The sequence below is a fragment of the Rhyacophila brunnea genome, unplaced genomic scaffold, assembly GCF_057557595.1.
Source record: "Rhyacophila brunnea isolate RB1 unplaced genomic scaffold, BYU_Rbru_1.0 scaffold_136, whole genome shotgun sequence".
NCBI classification, from domain to species: domain Eukaryota; kingdom Metazoa; phylum Arthropoda; class Insecta; order Trichoptera; family Rhyacophilidae; genus Rhyacophila; species Rhyacophila brunnea.
In genome coordinates this window covers 129,491-144,597 of record NW_028232792.1, presented here as the reverse complement: position 1 = coordinate 144,597, position 15,107 = coordinate 129,491, and positions in this window count along the sequence as shown.

Sequence of the window (15,107 nt, the reverse complement as noted above, 5' to 3'; positions counted from 1 at the left end):
CTAATAATACAATCAATAGACGTATAATATCGTCAACACCCTAATATAAGATCAATAGCTAATAATCATCATATATTCAAGAGGTGTAAAATCGACAATACTGAGAAAACAATGCCAATCTATTGGGAATTAAATTGGGTTAATTAATGAGATATATTAATAATATCAGTATTTAAAAGTTATATTAGTTAAACAAATATTCTCTGATATATAAGATGCCGTTTGCTTTTATTACAACGTTTTTCTTAGCTCGTATTCTTATTTGTCCGGTGGTTCTTTGTCCGGTACAAATCTTGCGATCGATTTTTAACTAACTTCCGGACTAGCTAGACATTTGAAACTTTTAGAATAATATATCAGAACACGATGCCAATTCATTTTTAAAATACTTTTAGCCATCTTTAAGTAGAATTGAATTCATTTTCAGATAATTCAGTTTTGTATGAAAAGTTATTTCGACACTATTATTGGTTGCTAGGGGTCTGGGGTCCTAGCAACTAAATTATTAATATATACGTGCGTTACTATGGAAATCAATATTACATGTCAAAATGATATTTTAGTATTATTTCTATCAAGTACATTTTTTTTGATCTTTTAAGCTAGCCAAGTCAAGCTTTTATGATTCAACAGAAAATTTAAAAACGTTGTATCTTGTAATCATTTTAATATTAATTTGATATTATGTTAATGCGATATTTTACCTTATTTTAGTTGATTCCTGCAACCACTGCCGCGACCTATTTCGATAGTCTCAGTTTATCAGAGAAAATCAAAGTACAAGAGGGACACGATGAAATACATATTGATGGTGAAAACATTAAAAAAGAATTGGGGATATATGAAACCAATAAAAATATAGTCAGTTGCACTGCTAAACGTAAGCAAATTATACAATCTAACGTCACGGATCCCAAATTATTAGTAGCTGTAATTAAATTAGAAAAAAAATCCTTTAATGACGAAAATTTTGTGTGCAGATTTTGTTTTAATTTTTTTGGGTCGCTGTCTTTATTGACGCTTCACAAAACGTGTCATGAAAAATCAATAACGGATAAAACAGAAAATTACAAAAGCATTCGATCCAATTTCAAGAATTTAAACAAAATGTCACAATCTCAATTTGGTCACTCGTGTATAAAACCAGATTCGATAAAAAATCTCAAAATGACTCATTCTCGTGAACATCCATTTAAATGTGACGAGTGTAATTACACATGTATTAGATTTAGTTCAATGAAAATACACAAAATTAATCATTCTGGTGAAAAACCATTTAAATGTGACCAATGTAATTACTCCTGTATAAAATCTAATTCGATGAAAAATCACAAAATGACTCATTCTGGTGAAAAGCCATTTAAATGTGACCAGTGTAATTACTCATGTATTAGATTTAGTACGATGAAATTACACAAAATGTCTCATTCTGGTGAAAAACCTTTTAAATGTGACCAATGTAATAACTCTTATACAAAATCTAATTCGTTGAAAAATCACAAAATGACTCATTCTGGTGAAAATCCATTTAAATGTGACCAATGTAATTATTCGTGTATTAGATCTAGTTCGATGAAATTACACAAAATGTCTCATTCTGGTGAAAAGCCATTTAAATGTGAACATTGTCATTACTCATCTACACATTCTGGCAACATGAAAGTACACAAAGTAACTCATTCTGGTGAAAAGCCTTTTAAATGTGACCAATGTAGTTACTCTTGTAAAACACTTCGGAATATAAAATTACACAAAATAACTCATTTTTGTGAAAAGCTTTTTAAATGTGATCAATGTAATTACTCTTCTATAAAATCTCGTAATATAGAATTACACAAAATGACACATTCTGGTGAAATGCCATTTAAATGTGATCAGTGTGTTTACTCTTGTATCACATCTCGTAATATGAAATTACACAAAATGACTCATTCTGGTGAAAAGCAGTTTAAATGTGACCAATGTAGTTACTCCTGTATAAAACCTGATTCGATGAAAAATCACAAAATGACGCATTCTGGTGAAAGGCCATTTAAATGTGACCATTGTAATTACTCATGTATTAAATTTAGTTCCATGAAATTACACAAAATTAATCATTCTGGTGAAAATCCATTTAAATGTGATCTATGTGATTACTCGTGTATAACATCTGGTAACATGAAAGGACACAAATTAACTCACTCTAGTACAGTCACTTAAATGTGCACAAAGGGATTACTCATGTTTTACATCTGGCCATATAAAAATACACAAAATGACTCATTCTGGTATAAAAGCTTTCAAATGTGCCCAATGTAATTACTCTTGTAACACATCTCGTAATATGAAATTACACAAAATGACCCATTCTGGTGACAGGCTATTTAAATGTGATCAATGTAGTTTCTCCTGTATAAAAATCACAAAATGACGCATTCTGGTAAAAAGCCATTTTAATGACGTGTCCATTGTAATTACTCATGTATTATATTTTTTCCATGAAATAACACAAAATAATCATTCTGGTGAAAATCCATTTAAATGTGATCATTGTGATTACTCGTAAATACCATCTGGTAACATGAAAGTATACAAATTAACTTACTCTAGAGTCACTTAAATGTTTATGTTTTACATCTGATAAGATAAAATTACACAAAATGACACATTGTGGTGAGACGCCACTTAAATTTGACTTATTACGTTATGGATCCTGTATAAAATCTGATTCGATGCACCTTATCAGAAAATGATAAATTCTCGTAAAAATTAATTTATATGTGATCTTTGTGATTATTTATGTTTAACATCTGGCTAGATAAAATTACATAAAATGACTCACCGGTGAATAGTAGATGAAATGTAATAATATTTTCTCCCCGTGTATAACGTCAAGTAACATGAAATCACATGAATATACACATTCTGGTGAAAAGTTAAAAAGTAGTGAGTGAATTACACATGTGTATCAACTGTTGGATGAAAACACACAGTCATATTAACTCAAATTTGCTAATATAACATATTATAATAATTTCATTAGGTTTTGTAGAAATACATGGGTGTCTTATATAATATTGTTGAAACTGTATTATGCATGTATCCTTAATTAGTCTAGAATTAACCTATGCATGTATCCTTAATTAGTCTCCGCTAACCGTCCTCCGCTACACGACCTCAAAGATAGGTACTTACTTACTGCTGTATCTGTATAATATTATACAGAGATCATCACATATTATTATCTAAATCCATTTTCATTTCTGTCATTAAAATTTATTCTTATTCCGTTTTGATATCTCATAATGTAAGTGATTGAAGTTAAGTTAGTCATAATATAACTGTATGTATTGCCACCAGATGGAAATGTTTACTGGGAATACTGTATCCTTTCGTTCAGTAGAATTATAAAATAAATGTGATAAAATAACTGATAAATTATTTAAAGTTCATAATAATTATTCATTTATAATTATTAAATTTATATGGTACCGTTCGCACACTTTCAGACACTTTTACAATTTCAAAATTTTCAATTAATGATCGGGGAATGAAAATTTATAAGTTTGCCATTATTTAGACGCCATCACACATTATGACGTCACATCGTGACGTCGCTAATCAATGGATTACATTTGCACTCATATGCATACAAATGAGCAGTATTTAGCCTATAAAGTGTTTCATTTAAATTCTGTACGCATGCCATCAAAAATATTACTTGAAAATTGTATTGGTATGGCATTGTTGAATTAATTATCAGAATAGTAGTTTTTAGTGCATTAAAATTACACAAAATGTGAAAATAAAACGGTTATGTTTATAATATATGTGCATTATGCGTTAGAACCAAAGAGATTAGACTGTGGAGAGTGAACATATCGTCATTTTCGTACGAACACGTACGAAGCAATACGATACAGAAAAAAGTCTGTTGGTGTTACTGTAAGCTGCTACTTCCCTATCGTTTGCTTTTGTGTTGTAAAAAAACATAGCGGATATTGTTGTATATTGAGTATTGTATTTTACAAAGATTTCAGATGTTATTCGGCTAAAAAGTGTTTATTAATGGAAGAATATAAAGGAGTAACAGCATTTGGAAAAATATATGCATATTATTAATTACACATTGATAGTTTTTTCCTAAAACATCTGTTACAATAACAATTATTTCAAACGTCAAAATGTTTACTCTCCAATGTCATGTGCCAGGGCCGTACTCGTAATATTATTTTGAACCCAAAATATAAGATTTTTTTTTCAAAGTAAAAAAGATAAGTGCTAGTTAATGACATTCATGATTTAGATAAATTTATAATTCATTTCAGAGTTAAATATATTTTTAAAAATACGTACTTACCAAATAAATAATTGTATTTATATAAAGCATGTCATGGAGTATATGTGGCAATTTTGTGTATGGATATATTCATACAATATATTATGCATGGTTTCTCTGATAATATTATGCGAAAGAGATAAATACCTTTTGTAATTAACTATATGCTTAATCAAATTTTCAACATATACCTGTATTTTGTGTGTAATAGTTTTATATAAACAGTAAGTAATTTTATGTATAAACAATATGTCGAAAACAAACCCATGTTATATTTTTCTTTCATAAAATATTTTCAAAATACACATACCCACATGAGTGAATAGTTAATATAATTAACTTTGTAATTATTTTTCAACATCTGTGTTTTGTATTTAACAGTTTTATTTAAACAACAATAATATGTAATGTTATATATTTATTATGAACAATATATAACACAAGATCATATTTTTTATTCCAAGATTTACCCATTTTTAAACATGGACGTATTGTTATAAACCGATTTGTGTTTAATTTTTCAAAATATGTGTTTTTTGTATTGCTATTAAAAATAAAATACTGCCATTTGCATTATTCTTTCTTACCCTCAATCCTTAAATCAATCCAATAGAGTTTTTATTGCGGGAACTTTTCATAATGAAAATACGCTCATCATAAATTAGTTGCAAGCTAAAGTATTGATAAAAAAAATACTCAATGGGGCGTTTTTATGTCCGAGTACGGCCCACTTCATCTGTAGGCAATTGCCTAGAAAACGTGCTTCAGTCTGACATTTAAGTGCTCCGTCTGTAGGCACCGTGCAATGTATTTGGTTAGAACATTATTTATTTTTTAGCTGCCTGTCTATCAAATTATATTATAATAACCCATCGTGCGCAGTAAATTCTATACGCAATCAATGCCATGTGGTCTATAAACAAATTTGTAATGTACAGCCCTTGTAGGTCCCTTGCGTCTTTAAAATGTCTGCCATGTAGATATTTTTAATTAACTCAATAATTATTCTGCAGATTTTTATTCTAATCAGTTTCAAACAATGGTCTATTTGCATGCCGAAAATCTAAGAATTCATCTTGTAATTAATCGAGAATGCTGGCTACATCAAGAGAAACAGAGAATGGATTTCGTGTTAATGTAGTTTCTTCTTCTTTCAGCTCAGGGAAGTAACGCTTAAGTCTATTTTCAAGGTATTCGAAATGCCCAGTAATCTCCTCCTTCAAATTTTCATTTATTTCACCATCAGATTCATCTACCACACTGCAGAGTTTCTCAAAAATGGCAATGTTTCCAAGATTTATTTTTCTTCGCCAGTTTTGCAGCTTGGATAAAAATGCCCCGAGATTATCGTGAAATGCGATAATATTAGTTTCCTTTCCCTGAAGTTTTAGGCTAAGCCTATTTTGATGTTCTAATATATCTGCTAGATATGCTAATCTTTTCAAGCAAGCTTTGACGTTAAAGTATACCGAAAGGTCATGTTACCCTTGCACTTCCAGGAACAACTTGATTTCATCTTTCAGTTCAAAGACACGATCCACAACATTTCCTTTCGACAACCAGCGTACTGCAGTGTAGAAAGGAAGAACCTCGTGATCAGAATCCATGTGTTTACACAGTTCTTTAAACAAAAAAACCCTTCTCAACACATGTTTCAACCAACTGTGACAGAATTGCGTACCTAGATTACCTACACTTATTTTAATTTAAAGAAAATATATGAAACTATTTAAACTTCAAGACACAATTAAAAATAAAAATTGCATTATTGTGAATATTTTTTCTTGTTGACTGTATAAGTTGGCGACCCCACAAAAAACCCGTCGCGACCCATAGGTTGGGAACCCGTGGCTTATGCGATGGACTTGGGATTTTAAATAATATGTTATAAATCGTAGTAAACGTAGATAATAAATATCATTTAAAATTATATTTTTGTAATAATAATAGTGACAGGTCTATTATTTTAAGCCATTACACACGATGCAAATATAATAATAATAATAAAAATAGGTAACAACAACTTGTGTAATATTGTATAAATTTGATGAATTTTTGCTGAATGAGGCTGGTTCGACATAAATAGTGCATACTCTGCATACAGTGCACCATGGCCCACACAAAGGGGTGGCTAACAGGGCTCTAGCCTGGAGGCCCGAAGTCATGAGGGGCCCGACGAGGCGAGTCGACCAAATAAGTGAGATAAACAACATCAAAAATTTGCTTTAATAGTAAAAACAAGTCGCTATTTCCCTTCAATAATGTTACCTATTATTTAAAATTATATGGTAGTGCGATAAAAATTTAAATTGTGTAAGGATAGGTACTCAACAACTCAATAATTCAAATGGATGTATTAAAATATACAAAAAACACTAAATATACCTACACATTAATATTACCGCGTACACTATTTGGAAAACGCTACTATAGAGCCTCACACTGCTTTTATCCTTAGCGATAGGTAGGGGGGCCCGCCAAAGATCCTAGCCTGGGGGCCCGCTGAAGAATATGAAGGCCATGCAGTGCACCCATACAAAAGTCGATTGGCAATCGTAGCTCAATTTGGGATGCGCTTCAGAAAGTATTATAAGAGATAATAGTTTAAATTTGTCGTAATTAGTATGACAGCTTTAGCATAGTGGTCTATGCGCGGCTGGCGCGAAACCTGGAGAAATGCAGGTTCGATTCTTACTTTTTTCAAAAAGATTTCTATTGGTTATAATACATTTTTCAGAAGTGTTTTCAAAATTATGTGTGTTCAAAAATAATTATTTGTATTATCATTTTGTATGCAATTCTACCAGGTAAACGCTTTGGTCTTAATCAATTAAAACCAGCAAATGTGGGTTGCTCAATTCGAACGCTTCACCTAACGTGGTAGATAATGGTTGTGAACTTACTGTTCCGGTTTGTTTGGGATCGTCCCGTATTTGCAGTATATACTTGTCCACTTTCCAGGTTGAAGCTTACACGGGACTCAAAATTCCGGAGTTTATAAAAAGCAACCAAGTATATTCAATAGACTACTTTGCATACGCTTTGTCATAAGTACACCATTTATGGTGACATGTAAAGACGATTCATGCCTTTCAGATCCAGTGACTGCAATCATATAAGATAGGATAAGTATATGCTCATAATATCAGTCCTATGCGACATTTCTTTTACCACGGGGAAAAAAAAAAAAAAAAAAACTCGACTACAAATCGCAGTCCTCAGTTCCCAATGAATACGACAAAATATTCATTAGAATCACCTCCGCCTTGCGCTACTAAGAATTTTCCAGGGTTTTTGCAAGGCGGTTTCATAGGCCCTGGCCGAATTTAAATTAGCAATACCCGATGCGGGTAGAAGAACAGTTTTCAATAAGGCATATTCTCTCAGCCGGCACAATTTTCATTTGACTAGCATCAAGTAGAGTAGTTTGCGTGCCAAAGTCCTTAAGAAACCTCGATAGTAAATGCGAGGTATCCATGAAGGCATCTAGAAAAAAAAAAAAAAAAAAAAGTACACCATTTAATAATAATTATTTACCTACTATATTTCTTAAATAAATAATGATTTTTTTATTATTTTTTGATTGTTTACCTAATCGAAAATAATGAGTATTTCAGTATTATTTTAAGTAATTTAATAAAACGCAATATTTTTTTAGTACTTATCTGACTTTTAATAATAATAAATCTGACCCGTTTCGTCCGCCTCAAAGGAACATTTTCAACAAAATAATCTTTATAAAACAGGCATTTATTAATTATTATAAAAAAAATTCCAAATTAAGGTGACAAATAATAGGTAATATACTTACTTACCAATACATTGAATTATCAAATCAATAATATTTTGTCTTAAGGTTACAATAAAATTAATATTATAATATTAACAAAAAATTAAAGTAAATTAAAATTCAAATAAAATTAAAACTTACCTAGTTTATAATTAAAATTCAAATAAAATTAAAACTAGGTACTCCGGATTTTTATTTTATTGATATTGAATTTTCGTCCTAAAATCCAATGAAGATAATAATATATTTTTGACACTTTGCAGCACTGGAATTATTTGAATCACAGAAACATTGCCGAGTGATAAATAACCTCACTTTTTTGATACTTTGGAGACACCACCTTATTAGCTCGGGGCGTTCATAAACATAATACAAAGGCCCTTTTATTCGAATATAAAGGCCTCCTTTTTATAAACGAGCGCGACACCCGTGTCCCGTCTGAAACGGGCCTAAGTTCGCAGATATTTTGTTTAGTAGAATAATTAATAATGAAAATGACGTAAAATAAACCTTGTTTTAAAACCATTTATTTTGAAAGTTTTTAACATTTATATACCTACAAAAGTACCTACCTACTTATTAAAACTTTACACCCGGATCGGAGCAGACCCTGGAGCGGATCTGGAGCGGAGCAACTAAAAAAAGGGTCCGCTCCAACGCTCTGGTACGGACAACAGATTATTGGACATAGACAAATAAATATCTTTGGAATAAAAGCATGTTGTATAAAATTGTTATATCTAAATCTTGTAGGTATGCATTATTGAAAAAAGACTGAATGTATTTAGTTAAAATGATTTGAAGATTGATTTCGGTTTTTATTATTTATTAGGTAGCAACACTGTTCTGCGAAGATGTCTATGGCTAGGAGGATCAGACGTCACTGCAGAACTCAGACAATACGTAGACAGGTAAAATGAACGTAAAACATGAATTCCCATCCGATGCAGAACAGCAGCATTGGTTCGATGTGCCTGTTGCAAATATTAACAACACGGATGCCCTCGCTGATATTAAACAAGAGAATGCTGACGATGAAAGTAGCACGTTTGAGGTTAGTTTTTTTTAGTTTGCTGTTTTTGTGAACTAATTGGATAGGTAGTAAAAAAAACTATTGGTAATTGTGCTGCAGATGCCCGCATGAACTTATATATATATTTGTTTTTTTAACAAAAACAGTTTATTCCATGTAGACAATTATAGCGCCTGTACACGTGCATGGATTTACCTTCGGCAAAAGGGCTTTTTTAAAAATATCATACCAATAACTGTTTACACGTAAAAGTGCTGACTGACCCTCCAATTCATTCTTTAAGAGTGAGCGAGACGCGATGTTGTCAATTTATGGTACCATTTCGTACTCTTTGTCAGCAGTAAAAATCGGTCAACCTGCAAGTAGGGTGTTTTTCAGCAGGTTCGCCACCATCGTTCTACTGCGCAGACGCACATCGAAAAAAATTTACTACTGTCATAAAAATTCAGAAGCTTCCAAACTTGTTTGATTCATGCATGCAATCTTGCCAACTGCATGATAATACATGTCTACCCATACATTTTCTTACTGTCAACAGTAAATCAAAAGTAAAAACGGGGTATTATAATATTAAATACCCTTTTCTGTCGGCGAACATGCTTTTCGATCCGATAATTTTATTTACTTAAAATTTGAAAATATCATACATTTCGATGCACCTTTATCACACACTAAGATTATAATATTAGGGTGGGTGGGGGGGTTTGGTCTATAAAGAAAGTTATAAAAGCTCATACGGGCATCTGTGTGGCATATTTAGAAAACATGGCTAAATCCTTGTAATTATTATTAAAAACTTTATGCTGTCATTCACAATTAAAAGCGTGCCTCGTTTAAAATAAAAAAAACTCCTTTTTCTTCTTTCACCCTGTCACGTCCCAACATTGGGGCATAGGGCAAGCACAAGTTGGTGTCACTTCCCTCAGTCCATCGCCAACTCCTGCGCCTCCCGCCATGTCAGACCGAAGTCACGGAGACGGAACCCTTGGGGCTGTGCCACAGGGGTACATTGGTACGACCGCGTTACAAACACCCGAGTTCGTGAGCAGACGCAAAAGCCTTTGATGATTGAAGTTATCACGAAGAGACGCTTTACGTGGCTGGGACACGTATTCCGGATGTCGCCAAAGAGTACGGCACTTCTAAAAAGACTCCAGTCATCAGCTGCTGTTAATAATAATATACATATTACTTTCAGAATCCATCGACAGACACTACTGTAAAGTGTGAGCCTGATTTTGAGCGAATTGACTTCAAGAGCGAGTACGTTGACATCGCGACATGCCCTTTCAATTACGATATTTCTCAACCCAGTTGTTCTTATTCTGAGAATAGATCAGTTAATCAGGTAAAAATAACATCTATATTTAAAATATGTAACTATATAGAATAGATCATTGAATGATATTACAACCAGCACCCGCCAATGATTATTCAGAATTTTATCTTTAAAATTTCAAATACCTAACATATTATTAACCTTGCTGATAGCTTAAAGAGTTTGCATCAACTGGTAGAAAGGGTTGTGTGGTACCTGCGTTGTTATGTTCTCTCAATTCTTTTCTATGGTTTGGAAGTATGGACGCTAAACCAAGAGATTTCACGGAGACTTAAAGCTTTCGAGATGTGGCTGTATAGACGCATCCTCAAAATTCCTTTAACTGACCTGATGACAAATGTTGAAGTTCTCAACCTAATGGGAAAGGACCGAGAAGTTCTGCGTGGTATCAAAACCAGGAAACCATAATACCTAGCCCACATTATGAGTGGACAAAAGTACAGAATGCATTCCCCAACTTGTCATTCAAGGACAGATTAATAGAAAGAGTAGCAAAGGACGGCGCCGCATTTCGTCACTTAGAACCTTCGTGATTGGTTCGAGAGCAGCTTCGCTGTACTGTTCCAGAGCAGATGACAAATCTAAGATCACCTTGATATATTAAACCAAATGCCTTTCATTTCCCGAATAATCCTAGCAGGGCAATAAATTCTAACATATCACTTAACTCCAAAATCAAGCGAGCTGTCAAGTGTCGTGAGTAATACCGGGACATATTTTTTTTAAATACGATATACTGCAATGACAGTAACGTGCTTGCTTCTAAATACATCCGATTAAAATCTCCAATTTGTATTTTGTTACCAATTATTGTGGATAACTGCCTTGTATACGGAATTGCTCCGAGTGATACCTGTGTTATTTTGGCGCAAGAAAATTAACGTAAACGACGTGTCGCCATCTTAGCTAGTTAGAGTACATATTATTATTCGTATCCGGAAACATGTACGTATGCAGTTCGCCGTATCACACTTCACCGCCAAATGTTGTACTTATCGAAAATATATGGCCGTATATTAAAGACATCCACCTCTTTGGGACGTGTAGTACCTACTGACATAAAATTGGTCTCAAAATAAAACACAGCAAACAAAATAGCCGATATACTGGATTATTTGTTAGGTTAGGTTTGGTTTTCATTCTTGATTTCATGAATTTTGCCAAAATCAGCTATGAAAATTGAATTAATGTTCATATTGAATCTAATATAATTGGAGACATATAGTATACTTTCATCTCTTTCAGATAAGAAAGCTCACGGCGAACTGTGCGACGGAGAAATGTTTTACTTACAGATTACATGTAACCATTATTATTATGACATAATGTGCCATCACTCTAATTGAATTCTCCATTTTTAGGGTGACGCATCAAACACCGCATTGCGTAACGTAAAGAGTCTCATATCCTCAAGAAGTATATCAGTGACATATAATGACATGAAGTTTGACAAGCACGACATTAAACAAGATGGCGGCGCACATGAACAAATTACTAAGATTAATACCGTTTGCCACACAGATATACGCAAGAATATAGAATTTAACGTAACAAGTCCTGATTTATTAGTAGCTATTATAAAGTTACAAAAAACTTTATTTTATAAAGATAATTTTGTTTGCAGTGTTTGTTTTGATTTTTTTGCATCTTCCAAGTTATTAAAGCTTCACAAAGCGTATCATATAAAGGATAACGTAAAATTAACTAATTCTAAAGTAAAACGATATAAATGCGAGGACTGTAGTTACTCATGTTCACAATCTAATAACTTGAAAAGACATAAAATGACTCATTCTGGTGAAAAGCCATTTAAATGCGTTGAGTGTAACTACTCATGTATAACATCCGGTATGTTGAAATACCATAAAATGACTCACACTGGGGAAAAGCCGTTCAAATGCAATGAATGCAATTTCTCATGTGTGATATCTGGTAACATGAAATCACATAAGATGACCCATACTGGTGAAAAGCCATTTAAATGTGACGTTTGTAATTACTCATCTAATTATGCTAGTTACTTGAAACAGCATAATATGACACATTCCGGAGAAAAGCCGTTTAAATGCGATCAATGTAATTATTCATGCATACAATCGGGTACCATGAAAAAACACAAAATGACTCATACCGGTGAAAAACCTTTGCAATGTGACAAATGTGATTTTTCTTGCATAGAATCTGGTAATATGAAATCACATAAAATGACTCATTCTGGTGAAAAGCCGCTTAAATGTGACAAATGTAGTTTCTCGTGCATATACTCTGGTAACATGATATCACACAAAAGAACTCATTCTGGTGAAAAGCCATTTATATGCGATCATTGTGATTTTTCATGTACAATACTCAGTAACATGAGATCGCACAGAATTACACATTCTGACGAAAAGCCATTAAAATGCGATGAATGTAATTATTCGTGTATAACATCTAGTATGATGAAATATCATAAAAAGACTCACTCTGGTGAAAAACCATTTAAATGTAATGAATGCAACTATTCATGTATACAGACTGGTACTATGAAATTACATAAAATGACTCATACTGGTGAAAGGCCGTTCAAATGTCACGAATGTAATTACTCCTGTATAAAAGGTAGTTCGTTGAAAAAACACAAAATGACTCATTCTAGTTCAAAATAATTGTTTTCGAAAAACTGTATGGAAAGACATTAAAAAGCCTTTTTTAAATAAATATAAATAATAAATAAGTTAATATTGTCTTTAAAACTCATTCGCTGCTGACTAGATAATGACTTTTTAATTACCACCTTTAAAATGCACGTTAATTACATCGATCGGCCGCCTGGTCATTACGCGCCAGGTGCGTCGTCTTCAGCGTCCAAAGTATTAAGAAAAGAATGAAATTGGTGTGTAAATATCATTAAAAATACCGATAATGATTGCATGGAAGAAAAGAAAATGTTTGCTTTGGTTGATACACTCGTATCATCTCTTACATCAATTCAATCGCAAGGTTCAGCAGCCCCGTTGTCTGACTAACAAAGCCAATATATACTACTGACTGTCTTCTGGGTTTCGAGATATTTGGACCTTGGGGACCTTCTACTCTGAAGACGGTGGCTTAGATAAGTCGTCGCTTGTGTGATTGTCGTTCTTCTGAGTACTTGAGACAGTGAATAAGCTTAGAAATCTAAAGAGGCAATGCAGACACTGTTTTAGGTAGGGACTCTTGAGGTATCCAGGGGACTGAGTGAGGTATTTTATATAGGTACTTAGGGAAACCTAGCAGATCAATAGTTTTATAAGTATTCTTTTAATGGTTTATCTGCGTACTTATATCGTTTAATTTTATACCTTCTGTCACTTATTTTGTTTTACTCTTATTCATATTATTATTGTTTCTCTATATCTGTGTACGAAAGGAAGAAGGCGTTAAGTCACTCATTTTCAAGACAGCCAAAAGAAGATTAAATTTTAGACCATTTTGTATGGGAACTTCAATGTTTCTGAATGGAATTTAGTAATTCAGAGGTGTTGATTTGACTTTTTTTCTCATTTGTGCGTGTGTGTATTATCGTTTATCTGCCATTTTTCTCATTTTTAAGAATTATCGTCTTCCTTTTTCCCACAGATATATGTTTATACCTTTCCATGTAATTCTCAATGTACCTATATAATATGTACGGGCAAGTTGTGTTCCTCTGGAATATCTCTAGTTTTAAGCATTCCTGATTTTTTTCTCAAAAACTATAAAAAAAACTGAAAAAAAGTTTAAACTTAAATACTTAAAATTGCTTACGACAGATTGTCAGTAAGTTATGATCCACGAAATGATCCCTTGTCTTTCCAAGTTTGCTGCGTGGTTAAGGTTAATAAGGTTTTATTTATTCATATTATTATTATGATACTACTGTATTGGTTATTAATAAAAACACAATCATTCTGATTTATTTATTTATTGATTACAAAATTTCGCACGTACATCTATGCACCCACAATCAATCTGCTGCCTAGCCGGCGGAGAAATAGGATTGGGGAAACGCCACCGGATACAGGGACGGTACCTATCAATCGTAAAAATCATAATTTCACACGATACATAACACCATATTTTAAAGATGGTTGAAGAAATACCAATACAATTTTATCATAACTCGGGATCTGAACGATTTACCCCTAATAGTCCGATATATATACACAACACATACATAATGTAAGACTAGTCAATGCGGTCCCTAAAGACGTAGACATTTTCGGGGACGTGCTACGTATTTTGCAATCGAAATTATTTTATTTTTCTGTATAAAATTGTACTTAACGGCCAACATGCCCAACGTAGGTCAAAATAAAGTTATTATGGTATTTTCAAAGCACTAGCCTGAACATTCCTTAAACGTTGTAGATAATCTATTTATGTCATTTTGAAGCCTTATTATCCTTTATATTTATTTTAAACATTTGATGACTGCATAAAGTGTTTTTATTACATAAAATAGTATTTTTTTAAACCTCTCGATCTAATGATTTAGAATATAGTCATATTTCAGTACATCCATCTGCAGTGGTAAGATTTTTTATGTTTAATAATTTTTAAACGCATTTATAAAACCATTAGTAAAATTAATGTTAACATTATAATATAGTGAAATATTTAC